This window comes from Hypanus sabinus, chromosome 10 (genome assembly GCF_030144855.1).
Source record: "Hypanus sabinus isolate sHypSab1 chromosome 10, sHypSab1.hap1, whole genome shotgun sequence".
Taxonomy (NCBI): domain Eukaryota; kingdom Metazoa; phylum Chordata; class Chondrichthyes; order Myliobatiformes; family Dasyatidae; genus Hypanus; species Hypanus sabinus.
In genome coordinates, this window is record NC_082715.1 from 65,900,347 (window position 1) to 65,925,564 (window position 25,218).

Genomic DNA, 25,218 nt, shown 5'->3' on the forward strand with positions numbered 1-25,218 from the left:
TCCTGTGTCACCAAGTACAACATCAACTCATCCTTAGCAATTGAATCTAACATCTTCCCAACCACTGAGGTCAGGCTAACTGGTCAATAATTTGCTTTCTGCTGCCTTCCTCCTTTCTTAAAGAGTGGAGTGACATTTGCAATTGTCCAGTCCTCTGGCACCGTGTCCAGTGTTTTTTGAAAGATAATTTGTAATGCCACCACAATCTCTAATGCTACCCCTTTCAGGACCCTAGGGTGCAGTTCATCTGGTCTGGGTGACTTATGTACATTAGGTCTTTTATCTTTTTGTGCACCTTCTCTCTTATAATAGTTACTGCACCCACTTCTCTTTCTCTTCCTTTACACAGTACAACATCAGGCATACTGCTAATGTCTTCCACAGTGAAGACTGATGTAAAATGCTCATTTAGTTCATCAGCCATCTGTTTGTCCCCCATTATTCTATCTTCTGCCTCATTCTCTAGCGGTCCCATGTCCATTCTCATTTCTCTTGTATTTTTAACATACTTGAAAAACAATTTTTACTATCCACTTTGATATTATTTGCTTGTTAGTGTTCATATTTCATCTTTTCCCTTCTAATGACTTTTTAGTTTTTTAAAAATGTCCCAATCCTCTATCTTCCCACTAATTTTTGTTTTGTTGTATGGCTTTTCTTTTGTGTTTACAATAACTTTGACTTCCCTTGTCAGCCATGGTTGTATTATTTTATCACTTGAGTATTTCTTCATTTTTGGAATACATATGTCCTGCACCTTCCTCATTTTTCCTTGAAATGCACACATTTGCTGCTCTGCTGACATTCGTGGCAGCAGCTCCTTCCAAGTTACTTTGGCCAACTCCTCTCTCAACCACTGTAATTGCCCTTACTCCTCTGAAATACTGCTACATCAGACTTTCACATAGAAATATAGAAAACCTACAGCACAATACAGGGCCTTCAGCCCACAAAGTTGTGCCAAACATGTCCCTACCTTAGAAATTACTAGGTTTACCTATAGCCCTCTATTTTACTAAGCTCCATGTACCTACACAAAAGTCTCTTAAAAGACCCTATCGTATCCGCCTCCACCACTGTTGCCGGCAGTCCATTCCACGTACTCATCACACTCTGCTTAAAAAAATTACCCCTGAGATCTCCTCTGTACCTACTCCCCAGCACCTTAAATCTGTGTCCTCTTGTGGCAATCATTTCAGTCCGGGGAAAAAGCCTCTGAATATCCAGATGATCAATGCCTCTCATCATCTTATACACATGTATCAGGTCACCTCTCATCCTCCTTCGCTCCAAGGAGAAAAGGCCGAGCTCACTCAACTTATTCTCAATAGGCAGCTTCCCCAATCCAGGCAACATCCTTGTAAATCTCCTCTGCAACACTTCTATGGCTTCCACATCCTTCCTGTAGCAAGGCGACCAGAACTGAGCACAGTACTCCAAGTGGGGTATGACCAGGGTCCTTTATAGCTGCAACATTACCTCTCGGCTCCTTTCCTTTCTCCTTATTAAATTTCAAGTTTGCATTATATAGAACATAAAACAGTACAGCGCACTACAGGTCTTTTAGCTAAAGATGTTGTAACCGTTTAGCCTTCTCCAAGATTAATCTAACCCTCCCTTCCCACATAGCGGTATATTTTTCTTTCATTCACGTGCCTATCAGTCTCTTAAATGTATCTGTTTCTACTACCAGCCCTTGCAATGTGTTCCTGTATCTACTAATCTCTGTGTAAAAAAAATACCCCTATGCGTTTTGTCCAAACACTTTAAAGTTATTGCAATCTGCGAAAGTCTCTGGCTGTCTAATCTATCTATGCCTTTTATCATCTTGTACACCCCTATCAATTAACCTCCCATCCCTTCTTCATTCCAAAAAGAAAAGCGCTAACTTGCTCAACTTACCTTCATGAGTCATGCTTTTTATCTCAAGCAATATTCATGTAAATCTTCTCTGGACCCTCTCTAAAGCTTCCACATCTTTCCTATCATGAGGTGACCAGAACTGAAGACAACACTTCCAGTGTGGTATAACCAGTGTTCGATAGTGCTGCAGCATTACCTCGTGGCTCTTAAACACAGTCAACTGACTAATGAAATTTGACACACCTCATGCCTTGTTCACCACCCGATAACTTTCAGGGATCTGTAGATGTGGATCACAAGATCCCTCTGTTCCTCCACACTGTTAGGAATCCTGCCATTAACCTTGTACTCTGCCTTCGAGTTTGGCCATGCAATAAATAATCACTTCACACGTTTCTAGATTAAACTCTACCTGCCACTTCTGCATTGTGAACTGTATGGGCTCCTCATCCAAGAAAAGGTGTGATGGCATTGGAGAGGGTTCAGAGGAGGTTCACAAAGATGATTCCAGGAATGAAAGGGTTATCATCCCAGGAACATTTGATAGCTTTGATTCAATACTCAGTGGAAATTAGAAGGATGAAGGGGAATTGCATTGAAACCTTTCATATGTTTAAAGGCCAAGACCGAGTAGATGTGGAAAGGATGTTTCTCAAGGTGGGAGAGTCTGCGAAAGGAGGGCACAGCATCAGAATTTTTTTTCCCCATTCCTGCTGAAGGGTCTTAGCTTGAAACATTAGCAGCAGACCTTTTCATAGATGCAGTCTGGCCTTCTGAATTGTTCCGGCATTTTGTGTGAGTTGCCAGGAGAGAGGGGTGTCCATTTAAAACAAAGATGCGGAGAAATATCCTCAGTTACAGGGTGGTGAATTTATTAATGGAATTGTATTACTATACTAATACCATACATAAAAAATCCCTCGCAGGTTTGTTGTAAACTGCTCTTCAATTCTGACATTCTGAACTAGTTGAGGACATCCAGTAATTGCTGTCATGAAGAAAATAATAGTTTTGTCAGGCATCCCCATGACTGAACTTGCAAACTAAACTTTAGGAAATCCTGCACAAGTACTTACAAACACCACTGTGCCTCAGATTTTTGTGTTTTCTCTCCATTTAGAAAATAGTTAACCCTTTCATTTCTTCCACCAAAGTGCATGACCATATATACATGACCCAACACTACATTCCATTTGCCACTTTCTTGCCCATTCTCCTAATCTAAGTCCTTCTGCAGCCTCCCTATTTCCTCAAAACTACCTACCCCTCCACCTATCTTTGTATTGTCTGCAAACTTTGCAACAAAGCTGCCATTTCTATCATCCAAATCATTGACATGCAGTGTAAAATAAAATCAGTCCTAACGTAGACCACTGTAGAATGCAACTTGTCACTGGCAGCTCCCCTTCTTTGCCTATTGCCAATCAGCCTCTGCTTTATCCATGCTACAATCTTTCCTGTAATGCCATGGACCTGTAGCTTGCTAAGCAGTGTCATGTGTGACACCTTGTCAAAGGCCTTCTGAAAATCCAAGTACAATTCAAGCAATTCTTCTTTGTCTATGCTGCTTTTTATTTATTCAAAGATTCCAACAAATTTGTCAGGCAATATTTTTCATAGAAACATAGAAAAGCTACAACACAATGCAGGCCCTTTTGCCCACAAAGCTGTGCCAAACATGTCCTTACCTTATAAATGACCTAGGGTTACCCACAGCCCTCTATTTTTCTAAGCTCCATGTACCTGTCCAGAAGTCTCTTTAAAGATCCTATCGTATCCACCTCCATCACTATCGCCGTCAGCCCATTCCATGCACCCAACACCCTCTGTGTAAAAAAACCTTACCATTGACGTCTTCTCTGAACCTACTTCCAAGACGCTTCAAATTGTGTCCTCTTGTGCTTGCCATTTCAGTCCTGGGAAAAAGCCTCTAACTATACACACGATCAATACATCTCATCATCTTGTACACCTCTATCAGGTCTCCTCTCACCCTCTGTCACTCCAAGGAGAAAAGGCCAAGTTCACTCAACCTATTCTCATAAATCATGCTCTCCAAATCAGGCAACATCCTTGTAAATCTCCTCTGCACCCTTTCTATGGTTTCCGCATCCTTCCTGTAGTGAGGCGACCAGAACTGAGCACAGTACTCCAAGTGGGGTCTGACCAGGGTCCTATATAGCTGCAATATTACATCTCAACACATAAATTCAATCCTACAATTGATGAAGGTGAATACGCCGTATGCCTTCTTAACCACAGAGTCAACCTGCACAGCTGCTTTGAATGTCTTATGGGATTGGACCCCCAAGATCACTCTGATTCTCCACACTACCAAGAGTTTTACCAATAATACTATATCCTGCCATCACATTTGAACCACCTCACACTTACCCGGATTGAACTCCATCTGCTACTTATCAGCCCATTTTTGCATCTGATCAATGTCCCACTGTAACCTCTGACAGCCTTACTAACCCATCCCTCCACTTCCTCATCCAGTTTATTCATAAATATCATGAAAAGTAGGGGTCCCAGATCAGATTTCTGAGGCACAACACTTATTACTGACCTCCATGCAGAATATGACCCGTCTATAACCACTCTTTTCCTTCTATTGGCAAGCTTGTTCTGGATCCACAAAGCAATATCCCCTTGGATCCCATGCCTCCTTACTTTCTCAATAAGCCTTGCATGGGGTACCTTATCAAATGCCTTGCTGAAATCCATATACACTACATCTGCTGCTGTACCTTCATCAATGTGTTTCGTCAGATCCTCAAAAAATTTAATCAGGCTCAACCTGCCTTTGACAAAGCCTTGCTGACTATTCCTAATCACTTAAGCCTCTCCAAATGTTCATAAATCCTGTCTTTCAGGATCTTCTCCATCAACTTACCAACCACTGAAGTAAGACTCACTGGTCTATAATTTCCTGGGACCTTTCTTGAATAAGGGAACAACATCCACAAGACTCCAATCCTCCGGAACCTCTCCCATCCCTATTGATGATGCATAGATCATTGACAGGGGCTAAGCAATCTCCTCACTCACCTCCCACAGTAGCCCGGCGTACATCTCGCCCAGTTCCAGTGACTTATCCAACTTAATGCCTTCCAAAACCTCCAGCACATCCTCTTCCTTAATTTCCACATGCTCAAGATTTTCAGTCCACTGTAAGTCATCGCTAAAATTGCTAAGATCCTTTTCCGTAGTGAATATTGAAGTAAAGTACTCATTAAGTTCCTCTACTATCTCCTCTGCTTCCATATACACTTTTCCACTGTCACACTTGATTAGTCCTATTCTCTCACGTCTTATCCTCTTGCTCTTCACAAACTTGTAGAATGCCTTGGGGTTTTCCTTAATCCTGTCCATCAAGGCCTTCTCATGGCTCCTTCTGGCTCTCCTAATTTCATTCTTAAACTCCTTATAGCCTTATACCTCTCTATCATTACCTAGTTTTTTGAACCTTTTGTAAGCTCTTTTTTTCTTCTTGACTAGAATTACCCCAGCCTTTGTACATCACAATTCCTGTACCCTACCATCCTTTCCCTGTCTCATTGGACTGTACCTATGCAGAACCCCACACAAATATCCACTGAACATTTGCCACACTTCTTCCATAAGTTTCCCTGAGAACATCTGTTCCCAATTTATGCTTCCAAGTTCCTGCCTGATAGCTTCCTATTTCCCCTTACTCCAATTAAAAACTTTCCTAACTTGTCTGATCCTATCCCTCTCCAATGCAGAATTGTGATCACTATCTCCAAAATGCTCTCCCACTGAGATCTGACACCTGACCATGTTAACTACAGCCTATTTTGTTAGGTGCCTCCAAGTACACCAATACCACATCCATAACAATTGACGACAACATCTTCCCAACCACTGAGGTCAGCCTAAATGACCTAAAAGTTCCTTCCTTCTGCTTCTCTCCCTTCTTGAGGAGTGGAATGATATTTGCAATTTTCCAGTCCTCTAGAACCATTCCAGAATCTAGTGATTCTTGAAAGATCATTACTAATGCCCCAATGATATCTTCAACCACCTCTTTCAGAGCCCTATCTGTTCCAGATGACTTATTCTTCATTCAGTTTTCTAAGCACTTTCTCTCCACTAATGGTAACTTCACACTCTTCATGAATCCTAACACCTGGAACTTTCACCACACTGCTAGTGTCTTCCACAGTGAAGCCTGATACAAAATGCTTATTCAGTTTGTCCACAAGTTACTTGTCCCCCATTACTACCCCTCCAGCATTGTTTTCCAGTGGTCTCATATCCACTCTTAATTTTCTTTTACACTTCATGTATCTGAATAAGCTTTTGGTTTCCACTGTAATATTGTTGAATAGCGTACTTTAGTATACTTTAGTATTTATCTTCTTAATGATCTTTAAGTTGCCCTCTGATGGTATTTAAAAGCTTCCCAATCTCCTAACTTCCCATTAATTTTTTTGTATTATATGCCCTCTCTTTGACTTTTATGTTGGTTTTGACATCATCTATTAGTCATGGTTGTGACATCTTCTTCTTTGGAATGTATTTATCCTCTACCTTCAGAGTTGTTTCCAGTAATTCCAGCCATTTCTGCTCTGCTGTCATCCCAGCAGTGCTCTTTTCCAATCAATTCTGGCCAATTCTTCTGTCATGATTCGGAACTTCCCTTTACTTCACTATAATACTGATACATCTGAATTTGGCTCTCCTTCTCAAAGTTCAGGGTGAGTTCAATCATAATATGATCACTTGCCCCAAGGGTTCTTTTACCTTAAGCTCTCTAATTAATTGCAGTTCATTGCGTAACACAAATCCAGAATGGCTGATCCCTTAGTGGGCTCAATCAGGAGCTGCTCTAAGAAGTCATCTCTTACACATTCTAGAAATTCCTCCTGTTGAAATCCGGCACCAACCTGATTTTTCCAATCTACCTGTATATTGAAATCCCCCATGACTGTTGTGATATTTCCATTTTGGCATGCATTTTCTATCTCCTGTTGTAATTTGTAGACCACATCCTCACTACTGTTTGGGGGTCTGAATATAACTCCCATCAGGGTCTTTGTACACTTGCAATTCTTTAGTGCTATCCGCAATGATTCAACACCTTCCTATCCTATGTCACCTCTTTCTAATTATTCGATTTAATTTTTTTTAACCAACAGAGCCACACAAATCCCTTTGCTTTCCTGCCTGTTCTTTTGATAAGATGTGTATCCTTGGGCATTAATCTCCCTGTTATAATCTTCTTTCAGCCATGATTCAGTGATGTTTACAACATCATACCTGTCAAACTGCAACTGTTCATTGACCTTATTCTGTATACTGTGCACATTCAAGTATAACACCTTTTGTCCTGTGTTCACCTTTTTCAATTTTGTCTGCCTTTTATGCTGCAGCTCGTACTGTTGAATGTAAATTTGCCCTATCAACAGCCTCTGCTTGTTAGGAGTCTCACTACACATTGCCTCTGGTTGTAATCCAACTTCCTCATTTTCCAAACTATCCATTTCCCATCCCCCTGCCAAATTAGTTTAAACCCACCAAACAGCTCCAGCCCAACTGCCCACAGGGATATTGGAACCCCTCAGGTTCAGGAGTACCCACCTCTTTTCCCTTTTATATCGGTCATACCTTTCCCAGAAGAGATCCCAATGATCCATAAATCTGATCCCCCTGCCTCCTGCACCAGTTCCTCAGCCACACATTCACCTGCCAAATCATCCAATTCTTACCCTCACTGGCAGATGGTATAGGCAACAATTTAGAGATTACTGCTCTGGAAGTCCCGTTTCTCAGCTTTCTACCTAGCTCCCTAAAATCTCTCTTCAGGAGCTCCTTATGTTGTCTACCTATGTCATTGATGCCATCGTATACCTAGGCCGCTCACTTTCGCGCTTGAGAATGCCTTAGACACGATCTGAGACTTCCTTGATCTAGGCACCAGAGATGCAACATACCATCCAGGTGTCTCTTTCATGCTCATAGAACATCACCTCTGTTCCTCTGACCATGGAATCTCCTGTCATCACTGCAATCCTCTTCACCTCTCTGCTCTTCCAAGCCACAGCACCAGAGTCAATGCCAGAGACCCGGTCACGATGGCTCCCCCAGGAAGGTCTTTCCTCGCAATAGTATCTAAAGTTACATACTTATTATTGAGAGGAATGGCCACAAGTGTACTCTGCATTGACTGTGCATTTCCCCTCCTCCTGACAATCACATACAGAACCAAAAAGGTAATGATCTCTAGATTTTTATCTAAACCACATGCAAATTGGTGCAAGGTTAATAAGATAGAAAATAAAATGTGTTTTTCAATGGTTGGTGTGTGAAAGTGGTTTTGAATCTGTGGAACATTGGCACCCGTATTGGAAAAGAAGGAAACTATTCCGATGGGACAACCTCTACATGAACCAAGCTCTGGCGAATCACATCACTTGAGCTGTGGATAAGCATTTAAGCTTCAAAATAGGTTAGGTTCATTTAGGTTTCAAAAATATGGATAAAGTGAAAGAGGAGATTGCAGGACAGTCGGGATGTTACGTTGAAACTGTATAAGACATTGATGAGGCTTAATTTGTAAAATGAGTATTGTGTGCAATTTTGGTCACCTACCTGCAGAAAAGATGTAAATAAATTTGAAAAGGTGTACCAAAAATTTACAAGGATTTTACCAGAACTTGAGGACTTGAATTTTAGGGAAAGTTTGAATAGATTAATTATTGAGGAGATACTTGATGGGATTATACGAAATCATGAAGGGTATAAATAGACTAAATGCAAGCAGGCTGTTGAGACGACAAATAAAGGTCATCAGTTAAGGTTGAAAGATGAAATGTTTAAGGGAAATATGGAGGGAAACATCTTCACTCAGACTGTGGAACAAGAGTGTGGAACAAGCTGCCAGCACAAGTGGTGGATGCAAGGTTGCTTTCAACATTGAAGAGGAATTTGGATAGGAATTTGGATGTGAGGGTCTGGAGGGCTACGATTCAGGTACAGGTCGATGCGACTCGGCAGATTAATGACTATGACTTTATGAGACATTATCAAAGTCTCCAAAATACAGAATAAGACAGAAAGCATTAAGAATTTAACATCAGGCAATATGGAATATTTGAATGTACTGAATGGACTGAAGGCAGGGATAATACTATGGGTTTTTCATGTTACGTCTTAATGATCTGGACAACAAAATTGAGGCTTTGTAGCCTATTTTATGGATGATGCAAAGATAGGTGGAGAGGTAAGTAGTGTTGTGGAAGCAGTGAGCTTGTGGATGATCTTCGACAAATTAGCAGAATGGAAAAAGAAGTAGCAGATGGAATATAGTGTAGGGAAGAATATGCATGCACTTTAGAAGACAGGATAAGGACAGTGACTATTTTCTAAATGGGGAGTGGATTCAGAAGTTGGAGGTTGAAAGGGTTTTAGAAAACCTAGTGTAGGATTCCCTCAATATTACCTTGCAGATTGAGTTAGTCAAAAGGAAAGCAAATGCACTGTTAGCATTCATTTTGTGAGGACTAAAATATAAAAGGAAGGATGGAATGCAGAAGCTTTGTAATGTGTTCCTCCGACCAGTTGTGAGCAGATCACAAACAAGAGAAAATCTGCTGTTGCAGGAAATCCAAGCAACACACAGAAAATGCTGGAAACTCAGCAGGCCAGGCAGCACCTATGGAAAAGAGTGCAGTTGATGTTTCGAGCCGAGACCCTTCAGCAAGATTGGAGAAAAAAATGATGAGAGATAGAGGTAAAAGGTGGGGGGAGCGGAGAGAGAAACATTAGAGGATCGGTGAAACCTGAAGGGGAGGGATGAAGTCAAAAGATAGGTGATGATAGATAGATAGATGAGACTACTTTTCTATCAGACTCACCCTTCTCCAGCCCTGTTTCTCTTCACTAATTAATTTCTCAGCTCTTTACTTCCCCACCTTTTAAATCTGCTCTTCAGCTTTTTTTCTCCAGTCCTGTTGAAGTGTCAACAGTACTCTTCTCCATAGACGCTGCCAGGCCTGCTGAGTTCCTCCAGCATTTTGTGTGCATCAGTTGTGAGCAGATTGGGCCCCATATCTAAGAAGGGATTGGAGTGGGTCCAGAGAAGGTTTCCAAGAAAGATCATGGGAATGAAAGTGTTAACATATGAAGAGCCTTTGAATGGGGAGAGAGGTGTTCTTATTGAAATCAAATGAACTTTGAAAGGCCTGCATAGAATGGACATGGAGAGGATGTTTTCAATAGCAGGACAGAGCAGGGTTACAGGACATAGTCTCAGAATAAAAGGATGTCCCCTTAGAATAGAGACGAGGAGGATTATTTTTGCCAGAGTCTGTGGCATTCATTGCCACAGATAGGCAACGTCACTGGGTATATATAAAACAGAGGTTAATTGCTTCTTGTTTAGTAAGGGCATTAAAGGTTTTGGTGAGAAGGTAGAAGAATGGGGTGGAAAGGGAAAATAAATCAACCATGAGCAAATGGCAGAAAAGACTTGGTGGTCTGAATGGCCTAACTCTGCTCCAAAGTCTTATGATCTTAATCACCTCATGCAGAAACATCCACCTCATTATCTATGTCCCACCTTACTATCTATCCCATTGAATTCTATTTCTGTGTTGCTTTCTCAGAAGGTACAGTTATACAATAAAGGAAAAAGAAAAGTGTGAGGTGTTGCACTTTAGGAGGACAAACCAGGGTAGGAGTTACATGGTAAGTGGTAGGGCACCAAGGAGTGCAGTAGAACAAAGGGATCTGGGAATACAGATACATAATCATCGAAAGTGGTGGCATAGGTAGATACCATTGTAAAGAAATTTTTGCCACATTGGCATACAGAAATCAGAGTATTGTGTGCAGTTTTGTTCACCCACCTACAGGAAAGATGTAAACAAGATTGAAAGAGTGCAGTGACTTGAGGGCCTAAGTTATACGAAAGGTTGAATAGGTTTGTATTTTATTCCCTAAAGCATTCAAAAATGAAGGGAGGTTTGATAGGGTATACAAAATTATTAGGGGTATAGTTGGGGTAAATGCAAGCAGGCTTTTTCCACTGTCAACAACAACACACACAAAATGCTGGTAGAACACAGCAGGCTAGGCAGGACGAAGGGTCTTGGCTCGAAATGTCAGCATCGCTTCTCCCTATAGATGCTGCCTAGCCTGCTGTGTTCTACCAGCATTTTGTGTGTGTTGTTGTTTGAATTTCCAGCATCTGCAGATTTCCTCGTGTTTTTCCACTGTGTTTGGGTGAGACTAAAACGGAAGTGAAAGATGAAGTGCTTAAGGGAAATATGAGGGGTAACTTTTTCACTCAAAGGGTGGTGAGAGTGTGTATCAGGCAGCCATATAAGTGAAATTTGGATAGGTACATGGATGGGAAGGGTATGGAGAGTTATGGTCCATGTACAGGTCAATGGTGCTACGCAGATTACTAGTTCAGCATAGACTAGATGGGCCAAAGGGCCTGTTAATGCGCTGAGGTGTTCTATGACTGTATGAAACTAGAAATTATGTGATTTAATTCACAAATTCCTCAAACATTTTTTAGAAAAAATGTGGAGATTTTAAAAATGTAAGAAATTCACAGTCATTTGGCATGGAGAGTTCTCCAATAACAATGCTATGAACAGATAATTATTTTTAACTGTTGACTGAGGAAATTCAGAGTGAGTGCATGGCAGTGGTGGAGAACACTAAAAATAGACTCTTGACACTTAAAATATGGAAAATTACTATAAAAGAATATAATCTTGAGGGAGATATTGCAATTCTTAAATGGTGTGCATATGTCTCGGATTTGACAGCAAATAAATTGGATCCTAGATTTAAGGACTGGACAGCTAAAGGAATAACAGTTCTTTGCAACATAATGAAAGAAGGAACACTTTAAGTTTTGAAATGCTTAAAGAGAACCACTTATTAGAAAAACAAGATTCTTATCGGTATTTACAGATGTGACACTATGTTAATAAGATGCTTAAAAATGTAACCAAGGCAAATACATGCTTGATAGAGCTCTTTAGAAAAGCATATAATGCAGATAATGGTAGTAGAATCATTTCAAGCATGTATAAGGGATTATCAAATCTTAGAACACATTCGACTTCATACATTAAAACAAAATGGGAGAAGGAAGGAGGGATAATTATATCTGAGGAAGAGTGGACAACAATATGGAGTTATCAATGGAAGTGTACCAGTTCACAGAAATGTAGGGAGTTTGGATGGACAAACTTGATAAGATATTTTATTACACCCTCTCAGAAATCCCATTATGATAGTAACATCCCTGTTTGCTGGAGAAATTGTGGAAATCAAAATGCAAATCATTATCATATTTTTTGGGACTGCCCTGTTATCAAAAACTGTTGGAGGGGGGATACACAATGCCCTACAAGACATCTTTCAGTGTGAAATAACCTTGGAGAGTAAGACCATAAATGTTGGGTATATAACTCAAGAATGGTTGAAAAGAGATAAATGTTTAATGAATATCCTGTTGGTGGCTGGTAAAAAGACTCTTACTAGGAAATGGTTATCATTGGAGAGCCCAACTTTAAATACATGGATGGAAATTACAATGGACATTTACAAAATGGAGAAGATAACAGCATCTGTTAATCATAAGCTGGAACAATTTGATTCATACTGGGAAAAATGGTTTAACTACATAATGCCTCATAGGCCTGACTTTTTTTTCTCACAAATCAATGAATCTGTTGTAAAAAAAATCACTCCCTACTTGTACATAGTTTTTTCCTTTTGCTCATTTTTTCTTTCCACTCTTTTCTATAAGTGTATAACCTCAGATAAATACTTTGTGGAGATTTGTGATATATATGATTATTTGATGTATATGTACAATGTCTGAAATATATCTTATGGAAATGTTTGTTTGATGAATTTCAATTAAAAAATAAATTACAAAAGAAATAGTTATCTGTTCATAGCATTGTTACTGGAGAAATCTCCTTGCCAAATGAACAATGTATTGTTCTGTAAATTTTGTGTAGTTTAATTTAAATTTCTGTTAATTTATGGCTGTTACGTTTCAAATTTACTGTGTTGCTGCTGCTGCTAAAAGCCAACTTTCATTGCATTTTTATCCAGTGGAAGTATGACTATGACAATAAAATTGAACCTCGACAGCAATGTGATTCAATCTCTTGTAATTTTAAAGATCTCATAAATATATTTGTGAAAATAATTACTAATTTAGTGTCAGTTTGATAATATCTCTCAGTATTTTATCCAGCATAATCTAATATTGTTAGAATATGCTTATATTTTTGCTTCCTCATGTAGCCTAATTATTTTCCCAATAAAACACAAATCTCCTGTCAGCATAATCTACTAACTGAGAACATCTTAATCTTGCTTTGTTTAATTCAGTGTTTTTGTTTCTCAGAGGAAGTAAATGACAAAATTAGACTTCAATTTTTTTTTGTATAAAAATTGAAATGTCCATTAGTGATGGGCATTTCTTCTGGCATCTGTAAACGAAGATCAAATTTCCCCAATAGCTGATGGTCCCACAGAAAAATGCTTCAGTCACTGTTCAGATGAACTCAGGTGTTTGTGCATGTATTATCAAACATGGAACACAGGAGACTACAAAAGCTGGAATCTGGAGCCACACACAAGATGCTGGAGGAACCCAATGGATCTGACAGCACCAGTGAAAGGAAATAGACAGTCAATGTATTCAGTTGAGATGTTTTGTCTGAGTTCATTCCAGATGAAGTGTTTCAACCCAAAATATCTACTGTCCATTTCCCTCCATAGATGGTAACCCATTGAGTTCTTCCACCATATTGTGCATTGCATCAAACATGAAATGTTGATTCATAAGACTATTAGACCATAAGACATAGGAGCAGAATTAGTGCACTCAGTTCATTGAGCCTACTCCACCATTTCAGTATGGCTGATCCATTCCCCTCTCAACCCAATTGTCCTGCCTTCTCCCCATAAACATTCATGCTCTGTCTAATGAAGAACCTATCAACATCCACCTTAAAAGTACCCAGTGACCTGGCCTATACAGCCACCTGTGGCAATGAATTCCACCTACTCTCCACCCTCCAGCTAAAGAAATTCCTTCTCATCTCTGTTTCAAATGGACATCCCTCTATTTTGAGGCAGTGCCTTCTGGTTCTAGATTCCGCCACCAAAGGAAACAGTCTCTTCACGTCAACTCTATCGAGGCATTTCATCATTTGATAGGTTTCAATGAGATCGCAACACTCCACCTCCCCCTCCCCGCTGCCCCCCCCCACCATTCTTGATGCCTGGAGCCTTCAATTGCTGCTCAAGTGAGAAGCCTTTCATTCCTGGAAACATTCTTGGAACCTCCTCTGAAACATCTCCAATGTTAGGTCATCCTTTCTTAAATATGGGTGTCAAAACTGCTTACAATAGGACAAGTGAGGCCTCAGCAGTGCCTAATACAGCCTCAGCATTAAATCCTTGTTTTTATATTCTAGTCCTCTTGGAATGAATGCTGATATTGCACTTGCCTTTCTTACCACTGATTCAACCTGCAAATTAACCTTGAGGAATCCTACATGACTCCCAAATCCCTTTGCACCCTTGATTTTTAAATTTTCTCCCCATTTAAAAAAATAATCTATGCTTTTATTCCTTCTACCAAAGTGCATGATCATACACTTCCTGACATTGCCATCTCTTTGCCCATTCTCCTAAGCTGCCCAAGTCCTTCTACAGTCTCTCCAACTATCTTTGTAACATCCACAAACTTGAACACAAGCCATCTGAATTGTTGACATATAATGTAAAAAGAAGTAGTTCCAATTCAGATCCATGTGGAACATCACTCGTCACCAGTAGCCAATCTGGAAAGGATCATTTATTGCCACTCTTTGCCTTTTGACAAACAGCCAATGCTCTGTCCATGCTGGTATCTTTCTTGGAATTCTCTGGGCTCTTAGCTAGTTTAGCAGTCTCATGTGCTACATTTTGTCAAAGGCCTTCTGAAAATTCAAGAACACAGCATCTACCACTTCTCCTTTGTCTATCCTGCTTGCTATTTCTTCAAATAATTCCAAAACAGTTTTGGGAGGCAGGGTTTTCCAACAAGAAAACCATGCTAACTTTAGCCTATTTTGTCATGTGCTTCCAAAACAACTCTCTTAACAATCAATTCCAACATCTTCACAACCACTGAGGTCAGGCTTTCTGGTCTATAATTTCCTTTCTTCTGCCTCCCTCCTTCTTGAAGTGTGGAGTGACATTGGCAAAGTTTCAGTCCTGCAGAACCTTGATAGGGTCTTCTGATTTTTGAAAGCTCATCAATAATGCTTCCACAATCACTTCAGCCACCTCTTTTGAAACCTGGGATGGAGTCCATTGGGATCAGGTGACTTATCTAACTTCAAACCTTCCAGTTTCCCAAGCACCATCTCCCTAGCAATAGCAACTGCACTCACTTCTGTCCCGACACTTTTGAATTTCCTGCATACTACTGGTGTCTTCCACAGTGAAGACTGATGCAAAATAATTATTCAGTTGTCCACAGTTACTATCTATCTAACATAATTTTCCAGCAGATTCAAGCTGGAAGTCAGATGCTCTCACATGACATCAATGACAATGAAGCCATACACGAGTGATAAGCAACATTACCTCATGTGAGTAGATGTGCTGAATGGAAAAGAACATTGATTATTAATCCACCATCAGGGTCCAGGGAGTCAGCAGGTGGAATGGGTGAAATTGAACAGGAAGGAAGTTGGCCATAACTATTCCCTTTATTGATGTGCTGTCTAGGAAGTTCAGGGAAATTTAAGGAGTTGAAATGCTCCAGAAAATCCTGGCAATTCTGGACTATGTTTCTCGCCCTCTGCAGACCACCTTGGCTGAATAGAGGAGCACTTTCAGTAACAGACTAAAACAACTGTTCTGCTCCCAAAGCACTATGTGAGGTAATTCTTATCCTCCTCTGTTAGGCTCTCTAATGAGTCAGCCTATAGCTGGGGAAGTGATGACCCCTCCTGTTTGACTGTTTTTAACATCTCCTTACCAGACCTTGTTTAGAGTTATTTAGCTCTCTTTAACACACCCTGCTGTTACGAGTGATGAATAGACCTGATGGGCAATGGGGTACAGAGTTAACCATTCCCCTCCTAAGAAACAAAAACTATTACTGTTGCTATGCTGACCATGAGAAAGAGAGACGGAAAAACAAGCAAGAACATCGGTGACAGATAAGAGAGAGGGAGAAATTGCTGATCAACCGTATTGTGACTCCTTTTTGAATTATTTACTGTTTCGCTGCAAGGACAATAGTTTGCTCATAAACATTCCTCAGTGGAGTGAAGGATTGGCCTTATTTGATGGACACAGTCATTCAGGAATGATGGATAGCTGAGTCCCCGTGAGTAGGGATAAAAGACAGGTCTGGAGAGACACCCTCCAGACACGCCAGTGGACACTGATTGAGTGTTGGAACCCACAAGAAAGGTAGGGGCTTCAAAGACCGAACCAGGAGGTCGGTCATTCAGGCTATCAGTGTTAAAGCAGGGCCAGTGGGGACTTGTGTGTGTGTCCACTCATGCCAGGGTGATGAGTCCACCACAGAAGAACGGTCTAGCAGAAGGATGGAGAGGTCATAACTGAATGACCACACCGATACGACGGACTAAGAAAGCAAAGGAAGGATTGCCTGACTGTAGCTGTTACATCTTGCTCGCTCTCTCTCTCTCTTTCTCTCTCCAACGATTACAATACAACAACAATAACTACATTAGCACTCATGAACTGAACTGAACTTGATACTTTTCTATGACAATTTATTTACCCCTAGACATCAATAGAGCTTGATTATTGATTATTATTATTCCTACACTTTTAGGTTTATTACTGCTAACTTGTTTTATATGTATATTTGCATTATTGATATGGTGTTGCTTATTTTTATTAATAAACACCTTTAGTATAGTACCACCAGACTCCAATGAATTCTTCTTTCTCTGCTGGTTAGACACCCAGTTACAGGGTACGTAAAACTGCTATCGCAGACACCCTGGGCAATACTACCATCACTTCTTAACTGGACTGTGTGACTATGCACCCATTACTGAATGACATTATGGTCATTTTTGTACTACTATCTTATCAGTGTGAACTTGTACATCTTATTTTTAAGGAAACTTTGTTAATTCTTTCTTACTCTTCTAATTTTTGTATGTGTGTGCACTTGTATTGTTTCTGTGACACTGTACTTTCCTTTGGGATTGATAAAATACCTATTTATCTATCTTTGGAAGAATGGGATGAGTGAAGTTCCATACTTATTTAGACAGATTCAAGCCTGTGACAACAGGTGAAGTGATAGTGAAGGGCTTGAATGATGATTCAGGAGGAAAATAAGGAGAAGTAAAGAACTAGAGTCCTGGGGAGAAAGAGAGAGAAGTGGACAAAGTAACGGGAGGGGGAAGTGAAGGAATGGGTGTTTTGGAAGGGTTTTGCTATCAGCTGAGAAAAGGTCTGTAGGGAACAGTGAAAGCTTGAAGGCCTGAAAGAACTATTGGCTTGTAGTGTGGCAAAGAAAAGCCCTGGGGAGTGCTAGAGTTAATGAGGAAAAAAGTCATAAAACAAGCTATCAGCCATAATGCAGATGGATTAAGATGGCTATGAATTTACGATAGATAGAGAATGTATGCTATTAACTTGATTAAAAGTCCACAGAGGCAGGTCTTCAAATACATTCCAAGCTTTCATATCATCAGAGTTCTGTTAATCAGCTCCTCCACTAGCAACACAACTTTTTTGTACATCGAGAACAGTGGAGGACCTACTTCTTTATATCCTGTCAGGCACTGATGAATCATCAATATCCTAAACTTTAATCCCATTATACATTCCGTGCAGCTAAACAGTAACTATATAATTAAACTGATTTCAAATCAACCAATGATACACACTATGAATAAAATTCACAGCTCTCTAGCTGCTGCAATGAAATTGAAATCTATTATTAATAATAATATTGCAAGCTAACTTACACTAACTCATACCAGTCATTTTTGTATCCATCCCATCCCCTACCTGTGCTTCTTCCTCTCAATCTTTTCTGTTTTGGTATATATGTTTTCCAAAGTTGGAAAATTACTTGTAGCTGTGTAAGTGTGTTTAAAGTTGCTTCTCTCGTGAATTGAGCCACTCTGGCTTTCATTGAACAACATTACTAAGCCTTTATCATATCATGAAAGAGCTTAATCTACTTCAGTTCCTTGATCATGGAGAGTTCTGATCAAGTGTTTTTGACCTGAAATACGAGGGGTGATTGCTAAGTTTGTAGCCCAAGGTAGAAGGAGTCAATTTTAGAAAACCTAGCACATTTATTTTTCAACATAGTCCCCTCCTACATTTACACACTTAGTCCAGTGGTTGTGGAGCATACGGATCCCTTCATTGTAGAATTCGGTGTCTTGGGCCTCCAGAAGTGGTCCACAGCATAGGTGATTGATAAGTTTGTGGCTTAAGGTAGAAGGAAATGAGTTATACAGCTCTCGTTACATGGGCATGCAGGTCAACTCTTTGAGTGATTATGCAGAAAGTTTGAAGCTAATAACTCATCTCCTCAGAGGGAAAGTCTGATAGGAGAGAACAGAAAACCATGGAAGAAAGAGAAGCTGGAGGAACACCAGAAGGAGGCAAGGAGATAAGGTGAGAGGGGGAAAAGGGATGGGGAATGGTGAAGGAGGGTGGGGCATTACAGAAAGTTCATGAAATCAGTGTTCATGCCATCAGGTTGGAAGCTAAAAGAAGATGTTGTTTCTCCAACCTCAGTGTGGCTTCATTATGACAGTAGAGGAGGCCATATTAGGAATGGCAGGTGGAATTAAAATGGGTGGCCATTGGGTGATGAAGGTTCAGGATGCCTGTGGACTGGGTATACTCGTTCTGGGGGCTGCATTTTAGCATACACATTTTTGCGACTAAGTGTGAGGGTGTAACAGAGATTCAAGGGAATACAGTAGGCATCATGTCAAGCACTCAAAAGTGGCAGATTGCGGAGTACATACTCTGCAGTTTTAAGTATGTACTGTTTAATTAGTACCTGTCATTTATATTTTGCATAATGTGAGAATTAGTGTGGGGATATTTCAAGGAGATGTTTTGCCTAGATATATGTCAGGGTGGCACCTATTGAGGTCTGGTAACATCAGGTGGTGAACCCTGATGATCCAAGCCAGCCCTCAACTCTGATTACAGCCATTCACAAGACCTTCACCCCCAGGGAGAAGTAGCATTTTGTCAGAGTTGTTGTCATTTAAAGTTGCATTTGTGAATTCAGAATCCTGCTGCAAGAGCTAGGAAAAGAGCTTTGACCAGTGGCCAATTCAGACATTGGAAGTTTTGAGAGAAGGGGACTTCAATCAGGTCCACTACTTGGGGATAAAAGGTAGCTGTGGAACAGTACAGGAAAGAAAAATGCTTTGCCCAGCGACCAAACAGCGGTTGAGATTGATTAGCAATAACAAATTAAAGGAAGGCGGGGCAAGAACAGGGGCAATTGTCTGAGTGGACATAGTCAGAAATGATCTTAAGATTTAACTGTTCAAGACTTCAATGAAGAGAGGCTTCATTCAGAGAAAGGAAAGCTCAAGGTTTTTTTCCCTCTTCTCATTTGTATCAGCTCAGCTAGGTCAGCAGAGATGCCAGGCAGGACAGTGAAATGCTCCTCTTCTCCTCTTGCAGGATGTGGGAAGGCAGGGAGTCCTGCAGTGTCCCTGATAACCACAACTGCGAGAAGTGCATCCAGCTGCAGCTTCTAACAAACCACGTTAAGGATTTGAAGCCAGAACTGAATGAACTCCAGATCATTTGGGTGGCTAAGGGGTGATAGATAGGAAATGTAGAAAGGTAGTTACACCTCTGCAGGACACTGGAAACTGGGTGACAGTCAGAAAGGGGAAAGGGATTAAGGAGCCAGTGCAGAGTACCCGAGACTATCCCATTCAACAACAGGTATATCACTTTGGATCCTGTTGGAGGGTTGACCTAACAGAGGAAAGTTACAGTGGCTGAGTCAGAAGGGAAGTGGTAAGAGACATGCTGAGGTGATAAGGGATTCATTAGTTAGGGGAATAGACAGGGGGTTCTGTGGGCGAGAACAAGATTCCCTAATGTTATGTTGCCCCCACCAAGTGCCAGAGTCCAGGATATTTCAGAGCAAGTACTCAGCCCTCTAAAGTGGGAGGGTGAACAACTTGTTTTATTGTGCAGGAAGGAGGGATTTGTGGGGTGACATGTCTATTGCATTTTGTTTGTTATTTTTGTGCTGGGGGAGGGGGTTGATGATCATGCTGCCTTTCTTTTCTATCTTGGTTTCATGTCTAGCCAGAGAAGAATTTCAAGTTGTATAGTTGGATAATCAATGAACCTTTGAACCCTTAGGATGAGATGAGCAGGAATTTCTTTTGCCAGAGAATGGTGCATCTGTGGAATTTGTTGCCCCAGACAAGTCTTTATGCATATTTAAAGGCAGAGATTGATAGTTTCTTGGTTGGCCAGAGCACAAAGGGATATGTGGAAAGGCAGAAGATTGAGGCTGAGTGGACCCAGCAATGATCTGCAACTGTCTGCCTGAGATTTCATTGTTCTGAACTGTGCAGAACAATAAAATCAGAGACAGATGGTTGCAGACAGATAGTTATCAGTATCCTAGAGGGAATGCTTTAATTCACATCTTCTTGTTGACTTGGAGGATTTTCTCCTTGATTCACTGGGAGTCAAAAACAAATCTTGTTGGTCATATTTATAACATTAATTTAAGTGAGTATATCAATGACAATAATATGTATGCAAATGAAGACCATAAGACATAGCAGAATCAGGCCACTTGGCCCATCGAGTCATGGCTGATGTATTATCCTACTCAATCCCATTCTCCTGAATTACACTTGGAAATGCCTGATACAGTATTATGATGGATCAGCTTTGCATAATCAAAGTTGTTAAATGTTATTTCCAGTATGCAAGTGTTGATGGAGAATAAAATATCTGTTACTTTGGCTCCAATGCAGCAGTAAAAAAAAACTCAATAAGAAAAAGAGAACCATAATAATTAAAATACAGTAAATGCAAATACATAAAGAGTTTATATACATGCAGTAGATTGATTGTATATCTAAAGTGATGCTAGGCAAAGGAGTGAATGTACATAAAACAACTGAAAAGAAATGAAAAAGACTTAGTTGTGACTCTGGATGGGTAGGTCAGTGGGTCAAGGTGTTAGTCAGCCTTACTGTTTGGGAAAGTAACTGTTTCTGAGACTGGTTTTCCTAGCGTGGATGTTATGTAGTCTCGACCCTGATGGGAGTGGGGCAAACAGCCCATGACCAAGCTGGGTGGGATCCTTCATGATGTCACTGCCTTTTTCTGTCATCTTTCTGTACAGATAAACTTAATGTATCCTAGACTGGTGCCAGTGATGTGTTGGGCAGTGTTATTTCCTGAATAACTTCAGAATTGCAGAATGTGATTTAATTTGGCACAGGCATTTTATTACTATCTATCCACAAGGAATTGTCAAAACAAACAGCAGTATGTCAGATTTGAAATGATGAACCCATAGTTGTGTTTGAGAAATACGACTCCAGAGATATGGGCTGCCTCAAATGAAATTACCTTGTATCCTGAGTCATAGTTCTGACCAACCACAGATAGATGATGTTATGCTTCCATAAAAAGAATCTAGAGTCAACAACTAGTACTTGTCATCATTTATCGAGAGAAAATAGGGCTAGAAATAGACTTGATGCACTGACTTGCTAGTATTTAAGATCATAAGATCATTTGATCACAGCTGATCCATTTCCCTCACAACCCCATTCACTTGCCTTCTCCCCATAATCTTTCACACTCTGACTAATCAAGAACCTATCAAACTCTGCTTTAAATATACTCAATCACCTGGCCTTCACAGCCACTCGTGGCAACAAAGTCCACAGATTCACCACCCTTAGGGGAAACAAATTCTTCTTCATCTCTATTCTAAATAGATTTCCTTCAATTTGGAGCTTGTGCCCTCTGGTCTTAGACTCCCCGAGTATAGGAAACATTCTCTCCACATTTATTCTATGTAGGCCTTTAAAATTCATCCAAATCATTGATATACAAAACAAAAGGTAACAGACCAAACATTGACCCTTGTGGAACACCACTTGTCACTGACAGTCAATCAGAAAAACACCTACTTTAATTCCCACTCTTTGCTCCTCCCAATTAGCCAATACTCTATTCATTCTAGCATCTTCCCTGTCAGATCATCGGTTCGCAATTTGTTAAGCAGCCTCATGTGCAGCACCTTGCCAAAGGCCTTCTGAAAATATGTGCAAAATCCACCAAATCTCCTTTGTCTATCCTGCTTGTTATTTCCTCAAATTTAAGTCAGGCAAGTTTTTCTCTTGACAACTATGCTGACTTTGTGGCCTATTTCATCATGTGGCTCCAAGACCCAAAAAGCTCATCCTTAACATCAGCATCTTCAAAACATAGAGACCAGATTTAATTTATTTTCATCTGCATTGCTCCCTTCTTGAAGAGTAGAGTGACATTTGTAATTTCACAGTCCTCTGGAAAGATGCTAGTACTTATTGATTCTTGAAAGATCATGACTAATGCTTCCACAATCTCTTCAGCTGCCATTTTCAGAACCATGTGATGTCATCCATTTGGTCCAGAATAAGTTGCCTGCCTTCAGACCTTTGAGCTTCACAAGCACCTTCTCTTTGGTAATAGCAACTGCACTCAGACCTATCCTTGATAATTTTCAAACTTCTGGCATACTTATTCAGTTTGTCTGCCATTTTGCTGTCCCCCATTTCTATCTCACAAGCATCAATTTCCAGCAATGCAATATCTACTCTTTACTCTGTATATCTGAAACACATTTGGCATCCTCTGATATTTTATTGGCTAGCTTACCTTCATATTTCATTCTTTCCCTCCTGATGGCTCTTAATTGCCTTCTGGTTTTTAAAAGCTTCCCAACTTCCCTCTAATTTTTTTTCTATTATATACCCTCACTTTGTCTTTTACGTTGGCTTTGACTTTCTTTGTCAGCTGTGGTTGCATCATCCTACCTTTAAAATACGACATCTTCTTTGGGATATATCTATCGTTTGTCTTCCGAATTGCTCCCAGAAACTCCAGGCATTGCTTTTCAGCCATTAACCGGGCTCATGTCCCCTGACAATCAACTTTGGCCAGCTCCTCTCTCATGCCTCACTTATTAATTTAATTCACTGTAATTGAATTGAATTGACTTTGTTTCTTACATGCTTCACATACCCACCTCACATGAGGAGTAAAAATCCTTATGTTATGTATCTGTCTAGCTGTGCAATTTATAGCAATTTGTAATAAATAGTATGTACAACAGGACAGTCAATATAGCAAAGAAATACAATTGTATCAGTGTGAATTTATCAGTCTAATGGCCTGGTGGAAGAAGCTGTCCCAGGTCCTGTTGGTCCTGACTTTAATGCTGCGGTACTGTTTCCCAGATGGTAGCAGCTGGAACAGTTTGTGGTTGGGGTGACTAGGGTCCCCAATGATCCTTTCAGCCCTTATTGCACACCTATCTCTGTAAATGTCCTGAATAGGGGTAATATCACATTTACAGATGTACTGGGCTGTCTGCATCACTCTCTGCAGAGTCCTGAGATTGAGGGAAGCACAGTTCCCATATCAGGCAGTGATGCAGCCAGTCAGAATGCTCTCAATTGTGACCCTGTAGAAAGTCCTTAGGATATGGCGACTTATGCCAAACTTCTTCCTCCATCTGAGGTGAAAGAGGCGCTGTTGTGCTTTTTCCACCACACAGCCGGTATGTACAGACCACGTGAGATCCTCGGTGATGTGTATGCTGAGGAACTTAAAGCTGTTCACCCTCTCAACCACAGATCCATTGATGTCAATAGGGGTTAGCCTGTCTCCATTCCTCCTGTAGTCCACAACCAGCTCCTTTGTTTTTGCAACATTAAGAGAGAGGATGTTTTCACAACATCACTGTGATCTTCTGCGGCTATAGCCTCAAGGTTTGTTGTGTTGTGCATTTAGAGATGTTCTTCTACATTCGGATATGTTCTTATGCACACCATTGTTGGAACATATGGTTATCTGAGTTACTGTCAGCTTGAACCAGTCTGACCATTCTTCTCTGACCTCTCTCAAGGCATTTTCACCCATAAAACAGCAACTCACTGCATGCTTTATTACTGCACCATTTTCTGTAAACTATAAAGACTAGTATGTGTGAAAATCCCAGGAGATCAGCAGTTTGTGAGGTATTCAAATCATCCCATCTGGCACCAACAATCATTCCATGGTTACAATCACTCAGATCACATTTCTTCCTAATTCTGATGTTTGGTCTGAACAGAAAGTAAACCTCTTGACCATGTTTGCATAATTTTATGCATCGAGTTGCTGCCACATGATTGACATTAGATATTTGCATTAAAGTACAGGTGTACTTAATAAAGTGGGCACGGAGTATGTTTTTGCCAGGGGGTGACTTGCCCTTTCATTCAACCCTTCTCTCTTACTTTTTCCATATTGTCTGTATATTTCTCAGTATGTATCCCAATCAACCACTCTCTTGCCACACATTCTTTTTTTATATATGTTTTGTTCTCTCTCTAGCACTCAGTCACTAAAAACACCACATGGAACAGAAAAAGTAAGGGTTATCTTACAGATAACCCTTTTTGGATATAGCTTCTATATCAAAGTTTTCATAGATCATAGAATCAGGGCACAGAGAAGAACACTTTCAGCCTACCTGTATCTAATCCCATTGTGCATGTGATTGTATTCCTCTATGCATTTCCTATAAAAGTACCTGTTCAAATAAATGCCTTTTTAAATATTGTAATAATATCCACTTCCATTGCTTTCTCCAGTAGTTTGTTTCAGCTGTTCAACACTAATAAAGCTTACCTCTTAGATCCCTTTGAAATTTACTTCTTACTTTAAATCTGTACCCTCCAGTTCTAGACTCCTTAGAAAAAAATACTTTATCGATCTAATCCATGCCACTTAGAACTTCATAAACCTCTGTAAGTTTACCCCTGTGTTATAGTGAGAATAAATCCAGTTGATTGAATCTCTCCTTGTTTTTCCGGATTTCTTCAGTGTAACCATTTGCGCCAACTCAAACAGTGCATTAAGTAACTTGTATGTCAGCAAGGGGTTCATTTTATTTTATTGTGTCATTTAGAAATACAGCACAGTAACAAGCCTTTCCAGACCAATCAGCCAACATGACCTATTACCCCCAAGTGACCAATTAACGTACTAAACCATATGTCT